This window comes from Lygodium microphyllum, chromosome 26 (genome assembly GCF_053477565.2).
Source record: "Lygodium microphyllum isolate KBCC chromosome 26, Lygodium_microphyllum_v1.1.10, whole genome shotgun sequence".
NCBI classification, from domain to species: domain Eukaryota; kingdom Viridiplantae; phylum Streptophyta; class Polypodiopsida; order Schizaeales; family Lygodiaceae; genus Lygodium; species Lygodium microphyllum.
This window is the reverse complement of record NC_141160.1, coordinates 83,481,331-83,495,350: the sequence shown is the minus strand read 5'-3', so window position 1 is coordinate 83,495,350 and position 14,020 is coordinate 83,481,331. Positions and strand designations below refer to the sequence as shown.

At 42.6% G+C, this 14,020-nt stretch overlaps 1 protein-coding gene across 1 annotated transcript in view; it reads left to right on the top strand.

Moving 5' to 3' along the window:
• Nucleotides 1-14,020, top strand: part of LOC148013475 (rab GTPase-activating protein 22-like) — a 136,083-nt gene that overhangs the window by 99,426 nt on the left and 22,637 nt on the right. The gene's annotated exons all lie outside the window — the stretch shown is intronic.

Genomic DNA, 14,020 nt, shown 5'->3' with positions numbered 1-14,020 from the left:
TTCTTTAACTAGCTCATACTCCGGCTCTGAACTGACTAAAATATTAGGCTCTACAAGGAGCTCAACAATGGGATTTAAATAGACACATGCTTTCATGTGTGTTCCTTTCAATAGACATATGCTTTCATGTCTCTCCTCTCTTTCTTTCTTTTTGTCGTGAAGATAATTGAATTAAGTAGTAAATATTTACATCAGACCATCAGGTCAACATTGAAAATAACAGACATGAAGTCTACATTGACTCTTAACACAGAAATGTCACATTGAAAGTACGGCTGGTGTGGAGCGAATAGTATCCAGCTAGGGAGCAGCAATATCAGGAAGAACCACCAAAATGAAGGCCCAAATGATCTGAGATGCCAAAAATGACCATGATAAACCCCATAAGGGTTAATTTGCAATATATTCACTATTCTTTTTACTCACCAAGTTTCATTGCAATCAGAGACTACAGCCTTGACACCCTTGAGAGCCTGCTATGGCTATAATCCAAGGCAAATCAAGCAAGGTAGAAGAGCTTCTTGCCCACTGCTTGCTTGTTTACTTTCATGCTCCAATGCCTTTACCTCAGCCTTCAATCAAGCTTCGCATATCTGTGGGATAGCTCTAATACTATGAAAAAAATTAGAGGGGAGAGAGGTGAAGAACTAAGAGCATACACATAAAAGCAATGGAGACTTGAGCACAAAGAGATATGGATGAAATCTTTTTCTTTTTCTTTTCCACAAAAGAACTACATCTACAACATGATAAAAGACTAAAATGAAAGTATAACAACATATGGGCATGCGATCATTAGGTGTGAACTTGCTAAGAAAAGAAGAGGTGGCATAATGAATGTACCATAACCAAGAATGGACTACATAAGTATAATCTAGTTGTAGAATCACTAGTGTATCCTCATGTTGATTACCTAATATACGAGTAAGTAATACCCTACAACATCAGCAAGGCAAGAATAATCTGAACTCAAAGAGGTCATGGAGGTCATCTTCCCCAAGATCCATGAACGAGCTGATATCCGGTGTCAAGTCAACAAGGACCAGACACGCAAAATAAAACGCCAAATCTATCTTGCAACAGGGCAGGAGACAAAAAGATGAAGCACTGTCTCATCACATGTAGTACAGAATATACATCGCCTAACAAAGATCTTACGAGCACGTAGCACATTCCCAATAGGAAGAGTGTTAATAAGTAGCCTCCACATAAACACTTTTCCTTGATATGGAACCTTAGATTTCTAGAGCTAGATGAATCTATTCTACCACTTCTTTTTGCTTTCCCGAATATGCCATACTTTATTTGCCTTATCCGTGACCCATCTCTTGGCCTCTACCATCTGATGATATATCTGGTTGGCTAACCTTTTCTCGAAATCATCAGGAATCACAAACATCCAATCACGCCAGGGAGACAAAAGTTGTCATGCATGCAAAGGATAGTAGCTCATAATTCTGTCCTGTATGGCTGTCCAAATAACAAGATATCCTCTAAGCACCCGAAAGTGCTGATGAATACGTCGAAAGGAATAAACACTGCCCTACCTAGGGGGAATGACACCATCTTGGACTGTCTGTAACCCCAAACAAGCCATCCGGTTAAACTTATCTCTCTGTAGATCTTTATCAAGCCAATCCAACAACCTGGAGGAGGCTAGTACCTCACTTAGCAAGGAATTCTCCTCCTCGTGAAAATCTGGGGTACGCTAAACCACAAAATGTAACATCGCTTGCTAAGATGCGATCATATGGGAAAGGAGAAAAGACTGGGAGACCTTAATAGATCTTGTGGAGTTAAGCACATGCCACCAAGAAGCATGAATAACTGTGCTACCATGAGAAATGAAGGGGATACAATGGCAGTGGAGAAGGAGAAGAGGAAGATGCGGGAGAGAAGAGCACACACAATGTAGGTGTTGTCAAGAATGATATGATAGTCTTATTGCACTATCTCATATATATATAAATAAAGAATATGGGTGGTTACTATACACAGGCAGGCCCAATGGCCTTTTACCCCAACAAACTCCCACTAAAAAGCCAATGGGCCAGGGAGTGAAAAAACAAAGAAAAAGGAAAAGAGACAAGGTGAGGAATCATGACATCTCACCCAATGCCCAATCGGAAAGCGAGCTGTGTAATAAGCATCGGGAATCTCTGTAGAAGAGTGAAGCATCTCCAAGTCCATGACATCTAGAAGACAAGCGATCCCACATCTCCATACTGGGGAGCAGTCCAAGAATGCTTCTCATGAAGCAAGCACAACTCATGAGTGCAAGGTTGTAATGCATAAGTATCAGAGTAGCGCATAGCATCAGCGTGGGGCATAGAAGATTGCTGAGAGCACATAGACTGTCCAAAGTCAATCATAGAAGAAGGGCCAGCATCTCGGACACATGTTAGACGAGGTCTCAAGATAGTATGCGGCCTCAGCGAAGCGGAAGACTGACATATGGCTGTAGTATCAACCATAAAGCGCACTGAACGCGCATCAAGAGGCTTGAGAGATGTCTACATCTCATAAAAGACAATATGATAGTTGCGTATAACTTGTTGGGCATCCAAATCATATAACCTGTAAGCCTAAAAGTTACCATCTCCATACCAAGGAGGATACATCTGTGTGACATAGGCATATCTGGCATACATACAAATGCCTGGCAGCCAAACATCCTCAAGTAATCATAGGAGGGTCTCATGCCACTTCATGCCTCGTGTGGTGTAATACCATTCAAAGTCAGACACGGCGTCCTGTCAAGAATGATATGACAGCCTTATTGCACTATCTCATATATATATGAATAAAGAATATGGGCGGTCACTATACACAGGCAGGCCCAAGGGCCTTTTACCCCAACAACCTCCCACTAAAAGGCCAATGGACCAGGGAGTGAAAAAACAAAGAAAAAGGGAAAGAGATAAGGTGAGGAATCATAACATCTCACCCAACGTCCAATCGGAAAAGCAAGTTGTGCAATAAGCATTGGGAACCTTTGTAGAAGAGTGAAGCATCCCCAAGTCCATGACATCCAAGAGACAAGCGATCCCATAGCTCCATACAGTGGAGCAGTCCAAGAATGCTTCTCATGAAGCAAGCATAACTCATGAGTGCAAGGCTGTAATGCACAAGCATCAGAGTAGTGCATAGCATCAGCGTGGCGCATAGGAGACAGCTGAGAGCACAAAGATTTTCCAAGGTCAATCATAGAAGAAGGGCTAGTATCCCGGACACATGTCAGACGGGGTCTCAAGATAGTATGCAGCCTCAGTGAAGCGGAAGGCTGACATACGGCCGTAGCATCAACCATAAAGCGCACTGAACACGCATCAAGAGGCTTGAGAGATATCTATATCTCATAAATGACAACATGACGGCTGCGTATAACCTGTTGGACATCCAAATCATATAACCTGTAAGCCTGGAAGTTACCATCTCCATAACTAAAGAGGATACATTTACGTGACATAGGCATATTTGACATACATACAAATGCCTGGCAGCCAAACATCCTCAAGTAATCATAGGAGGGTCTCATGCCACTCCATGCCTTGTGTGGTGTAATACCATCCAAAGTCAGACAGAGCGTCCTACTAAGTAAGTAGACTGCCGTCAAAAGGGCCTTAGCCCAAAAGCCATAAGTTAACCCAGTTGTGGTAAGCATAGAAGCAACCTTTGCCTGTAGAGTTAGGCACATGCCATGAGCACTCCCGTAATACTGCGGGCATAGGAAATCAATGCCAGAATGCTGACAATAGGATTGAAAGCTGGCAGAGATAGCATGACTCTCATAATCCATTTGCAAGCACCTAGGCCTGTAACCAGTAGAATCCATAAACCTGTCAAGCATAATTGCAGCATCCTCAATCCGTATCAGAGGAAAAGCCCAAACACGTTGGGTAGCATGATCCACGAAGGTCTTAAAGTACAATGCTCCACCAAGTGAGTGGGGAGGCATAGGTACATACACTGCATAATGGACAAGATCTAGAGGATCAGGCCTCTCATGATCGTCATGAGTCAAAGGGGCTCTGCAAGGACCATAAGAATAATCAGGGCAAGCATCAAGATCTGCATGTGACAAAGGAGGCAGCAAGAAGCCCATACAAGACAATAGGTCCATCTCTCTGTGGTGCATATGGCCTAGGTGATAATGCCATAACAATGCATGTGGTATCCTTGTAACTACAACCATAGAATCTTCCACATGGAGACATGCACTGGGTAATGAGAACCATCTCTAGAACCTCTGGCCAAAACCAAGCAACCACGACAAACCTTCCATGACCTACAGAGCCACTTGTATGGATGATGTTGTATAGGTATAGGAGAAGTCCAAATACCTATACAACATCATCCATACAAGTGGCCCTGTAAGGTATACAACAGTAGACCATGTGCATAGACAAGTAAGCATACATAGAATCAACTCTCTAACATGGACGGGCAATAGTAGCCCAACTAGCATAGAAGCTAGATAACAAAGGAGCAAGAAAGCCATAATTGTAGCCCAAGCACTGTAAAGTCCACTAATCAACCAGGTATCCTACAACAAATCCAAACACCAAGGAGCAATCAAAGCTCAATATCCAACTGCCAAAGAAGAATGGAGCAATCGCTGCTCAATATGTATCTGCATCCACCAAACATCCAAGATCCAAGAAAATCATTGGAGCATCAAAAGGCCAAATAGCACCCAAGTTGCTAAGGGATAAACCCACCAAATGTCAAACTGCTCAAAGGAATACTGCAATGAAAGTCAAGACGAAGCCCAAATATCTGCCATCCTACAGCCGAGACCAAAAGCATCCATCTCAGACATGAATCCCAAAGAGGGTCATACAAGAATCACCCAAGTGATATGTAACATGAACTGTCTCAAGTAGCATGCCAGCTGCAAATAAAAAATGATAGTGAAACCATAAATTGAGCTCTAATCTTGGTTCAAAATGATTCCGAGAGCATAAACATAAATGTGGCATCATCTAAATACATCAAGAGGTCAAGCCAAGTAGCCGGGAGCACCCTGTACGCAGTAGGCATAACCAAACTGGAAGCAAAATAGCTTCAGCCCTGGAGTGTCTATTAGCAAATAACTGTCCAAAAACTAAGCTAAACACGGCTCAATCCAAGATCAAATCAATATCCAAGGCATAGGCAACATGTGGCATACTCCACATACATGGGTACATCATGAAGCTCCCAAACCATAGCCGTAGGCATTAGGCATAAACTCCCCTGTAAATGCTTGCTGTCCAGAACTGTATACAGCCATAAACCCTGTGAAAAATGAGCTATCAAGGTCAAAGCATCCACATAAGGTCCAGGCACAATAATAGCATCCCCGTAGCATAATACAAGCCATAGGCATAACAAAACATGCTGTCCTGAAAGTATAACAGCAATCTGCCCTGTTCTTACAGTCAAGGGCTGAAGCTCAACATGTCAAAATGGAGCTCAAATCCAAAGGATGAATTCCAGGGTGGTTAGCAATCATTGCCAACGTGCCAAAGGCCATTGTCAAGCTGACGAGAAGCGTGGAAGTGAGGAGATCTAACAGGGGGAGGCAGCAGCCCAAATAGGCGCAATCACGCCTGCTGCTGTTGGATTTGCTGCTGCCTGTGCTGACAGTTATGGGGCATATGGGGGGGGCACCAAATGTGCTCAAAGAAGCCCCCACAAGTGGCATACTAAGCCTATTCAAGGCTAGTGCAAGCAGAGAAGTAATGGAAGCATACGGACAGACCTAAGTAGAAGAAGCCATGGTTGCCCTGCTCCAAGTTCTTGCTGAGCTAAATGTGATTGAGGAAGACAGTCTCTAACCTCGAGTGGAAGGCCAAATCGCGCTCCAGATGATAAAGCTCTGATACCAGTTGAAGGGGATGCAATGGCAGTGGAGAAGGAGAAGAGGAAGATGCGAGAGAGAAGAGCACACACAATGTAGGTGCTGTCAAGAATGATATGACAGCCTTATTGCACTATCTCATATGTATATATAAATAAAGAAAATGGGCGGTCACTATACACAAGCAGGCCCAAGGGCCTTTTACCCCAAGAAAAAATAGCAATCTTTTCTATAAAAAATTTTGCTATATCTGTCCAGGGATAAGTCTGTACACAAAGTGCCTGCAGAAGAGCTAACCTCAAAGCAGCCATATGAATATTTACATCCAAAAGAGCTGCTCTCCTCATCCTTTTAGTAGTAGTCACGTGCTGCCATGAAATCCACACTTGACCCAGGTAATTTTCTTTCTTCTTCCATAACATGAATCGGATAGGTTGAACCGATTCCAATAGGGACTTCTTAGTCCAAGGAAGCAGTGACAAGAAAAACGAAATCATGCCAATATGGTTTCATTGAGGGTTGGAATATGGTTTCACATGGAGAGGCCAGTCTTGAGACTTCTAGTACAAAAACCGATCATGAATACGGGATGTCATCCAATCCAACAAGGCATGAGGAGCTACCTCCACACTGATAAGATAACCCAAGTGTTTGGTTATATTCCCCTTAGGAATCACAATACCATTCCAGCCCAAAGCTTGCAAATCATTTTTGGTACAAGAGAGCAGAGTGGATTTCTAAGCATTAATATGAAGTTTCGATGCCATAGCAAAAAGTTTCCAGGCGACCATTGCCCGATTAACATTTGAGCGATCAGTCTTAAGAAACATAAAGGAATCATCTGCCAAAGATTGATACACAAGTTGGGCCCCACTGAAAAGAGACAAACCAACAATCTCACCTTGATTGACCAACTTATCCAACGAAGAAAGCATCGGGTGAGTAGCTAAAGCAAACAACAAAGGACTGAGAGGTAGCATTGCCGGAGAGAGCGAGATAAGGTAATTTCATTAGTGATCCCTCCATTAAGTACAATATGTGGCCCAAAACCCATGGTGAACTTTAGCTGCCTCAAAAAAGACCAGCTTACATGATCATATACCTTTTCAATATCAAGTTGAAGCATAACTACCTCTATTGGCCTGAAGCTTTTGCAAAGTCAATCCCCATTTGAACATTCAAAATGTTATGCATTATATTCCAACCCTCAATGAAACCATATTGGCATGGATGAACAAAATGCGGAAAAACTTTCTGCAACCTGTTAGCAATGATTTTTTAGAAGATTTTGTATAAAGAGCCCATAACAGAAATGGGTCTCCATTGTTTCAAAGAAGTAAGAGAGGGAACCTTGGGCAATAATCGAATGATTGCAATCTTCCAGTGTGAAGGCATGACATCGAAATTCCAAACTTGCTGACATAGACGAGTCAACGGATCCTTAAGTTGCTCAACATTAGTTGAAAACAACTCATTAGGAAGCCCATCCCAACTGGGGCTTTTCCTTTTAGGCAAATGGAACAGTACCTCTTCCACTTCATCCTCTAAAATATCAGCCTCCATTAAGGCTATCCATTCTGGCTGAACTTGATTACTAACCAAATCACAAATGTATCTGCGAGCAGAGTGTACAATGTCAGAAAGAATCTCTTGAGGCCCATAAAATGATTTATAAAAATCTACACACATGTGAATGATGGAGACAAGATCTGTCACCATAGCAGCTTGCTCATTCTTCAAATGCACAATATTTTCCCGGGCATATTTCTGATGTAATCGAGCAAAGAACTAGTGAGATTGACAGTTGTTATCATGCAAAGCTTCCACTCTAAACAACAATTTGTATTTAGCATATTCCTCTTCCTGTAAAGATTGAACTCGGTCTTTCAACCATTCAATGCATGTAAGCAAGTCATCAATGTAGTATCCCCCAAGTGACATAGAGACAATGAATGGGCCAACAAAGATTGTGCATGCAGCAATTCAACGCTTAAAATGGAAGCATGCTGAATACCATACTGTCGGGATAATATATGCGCATTATCCCCATAGCAGCTAAGAAACAAGTTTCTTTGAATTTGAAACTTACGAAACGTTTCTTAAAGTATGAAACGTTTTTGAGAGTAAAAAACATGGGCTTTTTTTTGTCTTTTTTTGGGGGTGAGTTGGAACCCAAAACATTGTTTTTTTAACAAAAACTATTAGGCAATGTTAAACATGATGATAATGATGTGTAATGACTTGTGAGAGCTGAAGATTTTGGATGAGTGATTGTTTTTTTCTTTTTTTAAATTATAAAGTTATTGGACTTTGTCAATCTAGTATCTATTCTTATCTTGAGAGTTAAATATTATAGACTTTTAGTCTCATTTATGAGTTATTTATGATATATTATGATTCATTCTCAATTTTGACATTTTGTCAAATTGTCTTGAAATGAGAATCATGATATTGCAACTTGACTGAGCCCATATTGTAGATAGGCTATTTACATGTTAATTTTAAATTTTTTTGTATGATATGTATGAATCATAATGTTTGAGTTCTAAACCATAGTATAGCTTGTCCAAAGGCTAACTTTGACATAAGTGACAAGTTAATAATGGATCATGGATATGTAATGTATTATTCTCAATTGACTCTATTATCACTCAAGCTCAATTGGCGATTCTTTATTTAAGAGAGAGTTCCATAGAGGTTTAGAACCTCTTTTCCTAGTCAAAACTATTAAAAATCCCTATATAAAAAAACCTGTGTTTCTTATTTTACCCCCTCTTGAAAGAAACTTACGAAACACGTTTTTAACGTTTCGTTTCTAAACGTTTCTGATGTTTCTGATTGCTATGATTATCCCTAAAAACAAACCATGCTTTTGTCCCTTCTAATAGGACCCTAGTAGAAAGGAATCAATTATTTGTTGAATACATTCCAGAAACTGATTTTGCAGGAGAAAGGATTGATTGAAAGGAAGAGGCAAACGAGCCAGGAGAGCCTTATAGGCATGGACAGGTCGGTGTGTCATTTCCAAGATCAAAGGATAGTGATTAGACAAGACATGCTGTCGCTCTATCCACATATCAATGACTGCAGGGAGAATAAAATCACTTTGACAAATATAGATCCTTTCTAGTTTGGCCCATGTGTTTGGATGCTAAAGAGAACGATAAGTATATACTGAGTGTGAGGGATGCATCCAAGACCACATGTCCTGTTTCAAAGACTCAACTGCAAGAGCATCCCAAGCCTGTCGCTCAAGACCATCCATAACCGAGTGTTGGAAGTCATCTGATCCAGAGATATATAGGCATTAAAATCTCCCATTACAAAGCCTTGGCAAGCCATGGCAAGGCAATGCAAGTCATCCCAAAGCTCATGAGGTTCACGAGCAGTAGAAGGAGCATCCACCAACCATAAAACATCTTCCTCATATTGGATTTCCAAAATCATGAATCTGCCTCGATGGTCCCGAGAAATCAAAGATGGTTGCAATGAAGATCTGACATCCAACATTACTCCAAATTTATGTGGAACACAACCACTAAAGAAGATAGAATAATCCTTACATACATAAGATGATCTTGCCAAACCATGTTGTTTATGCTCCACATCACAAAGAAAATCCCAATTGCCAACTAACACAACTTTCCACAACCGATACTGCTTACTACCCGAAGAGATACCTTTAACGTTCCATAACACAATTCTCATGATGGATTACAAAAAAGAAAACTATTGAATCCCCACTTTCCCTTTCCCTTTCCCTTTAAAATCAACTGCTTTGGCTACTTGAAATGTTTCCATCTCGCTTCGAATAGCATCAACTAGATCTACCCTTTGCATACTAGCAATCAAAGTACGAGAAGGAAATTGCTGTTGTTGGGCATGGAAAACATCCCGAGGAGGCACCATCCTCCCTCGCGAATCAAAGTGCAACATAGAATCAAAAACCCTTTTTTCATTCGCACCAATTGCAGTTTCAGGTTTCATATAGAACCCCCTACCTCGACATTGAAATATCCGAGTGATAGTCTGGGGAGCTAGGTGAACAAGAGTAGACCGAGGCTCCTATCTAGCATTACGGCGAACCACCGTAACCCACGAATTATCTTGAGGAGACAAGTTATGACCCACTGAAGGTGATGCATGTTGAATACCTTCTTTCCATCTAATTGTCCCTGTTGGACAATCTGCTTAGGAACAGCTTCAGGCTGCTGAACCATCTGTTGGGGAAGATGGTCATGCATATCCAAATCACGATCAATAGACGGCTGCATTACCTCCTGGCTTCTATCACATTCTTAAATGAAATGTCCCAATTGTCCACACCTGAAACAGTGTCCAGCAAATGTGCCCCATTTCAGCTCATAAATCCTAGAACCTCAAAATGAACTTTGTTTGGGTGAGGTTTCCTTGTACCCCAAAGCATGCATGCCCTATTCCTGTTACGTGAGACCAATCAAGGCTCCACCAAAACCTCACCAAGAGATCTCAAAACAGAGGGAAGAAGTCGCCAAAGATGGGCAAGAGAATAAACCACCTCAACCTAAATTGGGCATGTGTGCCTAAGTATCTCCTGAAATTCCGCCATAGGCCTCCAAGGAACCATATGGACTAACTGACCATCCATGAACAACGGGATACGTTGCATTATATGAGCATGCACTTCCGGGGAGCGAAAGAGGACCTAAAAAAAACCCCTCATGCCATCATAAATCTCTTCCACAAGGGGAGCTTGTCCTTGCCTTAAAGCATCATCCTGACACATCTCCACATTGGCAAGCATGGATAGCAACCATGCACTGATTCTAGTGATCAATGGGGTTCTTCCTGTAAAGTAAAAGATGGCTGCCCTCTCATGGAAGGCAGAAATCTGCTGTAGAACCAGATCAGCACCCATACAGCGACCACATGTTCCCCTTGTGGTAAAGAACTCGCTTTACCCTCTTTAGCTTGAGCATATTCCGACATCAGATGATTGGCAGAGGCCAGCATAAACTGAAAAGACTCATTAGTCTGAGAACACGAAGCATGAACCTTTTGCTGAGGCAAATTCAGGGCACACAAGTCCAGTTCTTTGACCGACATCTGGCGACGTTTACCCATCTTGTCCCCTTCCATTAATTGCCCAGACTCTTCAGCTGACAAATCGCCGTCTGATTCCGCCAAATCTTTATCGTCCCCATTTCCAATATGCTGGTCTAGAAAGGCCATATCAATACCATTAGATTCCTGCAAATTCACCATTTCTGAGGTTTATGCTTATTACATAGATTATTCCAACTCTGGCTGTCTATCACAGAACAGAACTAAATCTGTCTCCTTCTGTAGGCCGTTGTACCTCAGGACCATAGGACCACAGCGGCAATCTATACTCTGCTGTTCAGTTTAAACAGACCTTTTACAATCTCAATCACTCACAGTCTGTCTTACCCAGGATTAGAGCAGGTCTTCACACCCTTGTTGTCAAACGCAGAGCAAGGCACCTCAGGAATGTCAGATTAGGGTGACAAGGATCGACAGTGGTGCTGGGACAGAGCACGTGCTGGGCAGAAGGCAGCAGACCTAGCTCAAGCAGGGGGAAGACAGGTGTCTTGACATCAGGGGCAAGAGACGAAGTGACGAGATGTTCAGGACAAAACGAGACCCCGCTTTGGTCAGAGCTAGGGAAATAGGCAGTGCGCGGGGTAGGAACAGAACGATCTCCCTCTCTCTCTCTCTCTCTCTTTTTTTTTCGTAAAAGGTAATTGTATTAATTACGAAAAAAAGGTACAAGTTTACATGATTACAAGATACACGAGGGCTCTAAGCCAACGTGTGTAAACTCCTAGTACGAAGCCACGAAAGAGTTACACAAGTCATGGCAAAGACGCAGAGGAAATTGCCATATGCCAAGAAAGTAAGTCCTCCCGAGTCCCGAGGGAGCAAGTCCGAGTGGCGAATGAGATCTATCTGCCAATGCAAGAGACCTTTAAGCCTGGCAATGTGTCCCGGTACATTAGAGGCCAACTCAAAAAGAAAGGCATTCTGAGTGGTCCAATTGTGCCAGCATCCCCAATATCTAAAAAAGTGGAATAAGATCTTCATATGCAACTGTGGCAGTGTGGGGTATTTTGGGCGCGCAAAAACCCAATCAAAAGGGGTTAGAAAGAACCCCACCATAGCTCGCCAAACCTATGACAAGAGCGACAAGATATTCTTAGTGAGCCGGCAAGAAATAAATCGATGACGGGCCGATTCCATAGTAGTGGTGCAGAAGAAACAATTGCCGTTCGAGATTCGACGCTTGGAAAGGGCCGAAGCAAGAGGAAGACCACCAATCATCACCCTCCAAAGAAAGACCTTGCATTTGAAAGGTGTCTTATTCAACCAGCCCTCCATCACAGTTGCCTTCCACCATGACTGAGATTTCCGCAATCCCCATACAGTATTAGCTGAGGCCTTTTCCAAACTCAACCGATCTGCCAGGTTCCAGTCCTGCCAAGGACAATCCACAGCAAGGGTAGAAAAGGGTTGCCTGCATTGAAGCACTAACAAAAGCTGTTCCCATAAAGCACGGTATCCATGCGGGATTCTGAAAAGTGTCCTGGCAATACGAAAGGATATGAAGACATTACGACTGGCAAGGGTGGCATCCGCAACTGAAGTCACACCCAAACGGGCCATGCGGTTAAATTTTGGTCTGAGCTCATGTTTGTCTTCCCATGAAAGTAATCTCGAGACTGCCAACAATTCCAGTTGAAAAGAGTTAGTATACTAGCGGTCCTCCGCTGGATGCCAACGCGCCTTTTGGAGCACCGCTTTTCAGAAACCGACCAAATGAAGTAACAAGGATGAGGACGGACCGGAAAACCGAGAGTCTGCATTAAGGACGTTCCACCAGGAGCTCCAAAGTTGTGTATTACCATGCCGAAACCCGCTATCCTCAAGAAAATAACGGGCTATAATGGCCCACGGGTGATGATCCACACACATGGCACGAAAAAGAGACCAACGAAGTGCCAGCATATGAGTTTCTGCATCCATCTCTCTCTTCTTTTTTTTTTCGTAAAAGGTAATTGTATTAATTACGGAAAAAAAGGTACAAGTTTACTATGATTACAAGATACACGAGGGCTCTAAGCCAACGTGTGTAAAATCCCAGTACTAAGCCCCAAAAAAGTTACACAAGTCATGGCAAAGACCCAGAGGAATCTCTCTCTCTCTCTCTCTCTTTTTTTTTGGTAAAAGGTAATTGTATTAATTACGAAAAAAGGTACAAGATTACATGATTACAAGAGACACGAGGGCCCTAGGCCAACGTGTGGGAAATCCCCGTACTAATGCACTAAAAAGGTTACACCAATCATGGCAACGACCCAGAGGCAATTGCCATATGCCAGGAATGCAAATCCTCCCGAGGGAGCAAGTTGGAGTGCCGAATGAGATCTAGCTGCCAATGCAAGAGCCCTTTAAGCCTGGCAATATGTCTCGGTACATTAGAGGCTGAATCAAAGAGAAAAGCATTGACCAATGAAGTGTTGTCCAGAGGGAAGTAACAATCCAGCCAACTAAGTAGAAGCTGCCATATGAGATAACATCGAAAGAACCGAATGAGTCGCAAGGGCAAAGAAGAGAGGACTCAAAGGGCACCCCTGTCTGACAGAGCGGGCAAGGACAATTGTCTTGGTAATGCCTCCATTCAACATGACCTGCGAAGATGCTGCAACACTAATAGTGTAGATCAGACGAGACATCCGGGCACCAAAGCCCATAGCAGACATAAGTTCTGCAATGAAAGACCAGTCCAAATAATCAAAAGCCTTTTCCAAGTCCAATTGAACCAGTACGACCTCCTGATTTGAATGCCTTGCATACTCAATCGCCAGTTGCGCATTTAATACATTGTGCAAAATGTTTCTGCCCTTAATGAAACCATATTGGAGAGGATGCACAATGGCAGGAAGATGCTTATGGAGGCGATTCACCATAACTTTGGAAAAGATTTATACATAGAACCCATCAAAGAAATTGGGCGCCACTGTTTCAACATGGATGGCGAAGGAACTTTTGGAAGCAGTTTAATAAGACCTTCTTTCTAAGAGGAAGGCATGATCCCCGTTTCCCATACCCGCTAAAACAAAGCCGTCAAAGGTTTCGCGAGCTGGGTGGCAAAAAACTCAAAGAACTCATTGGTGA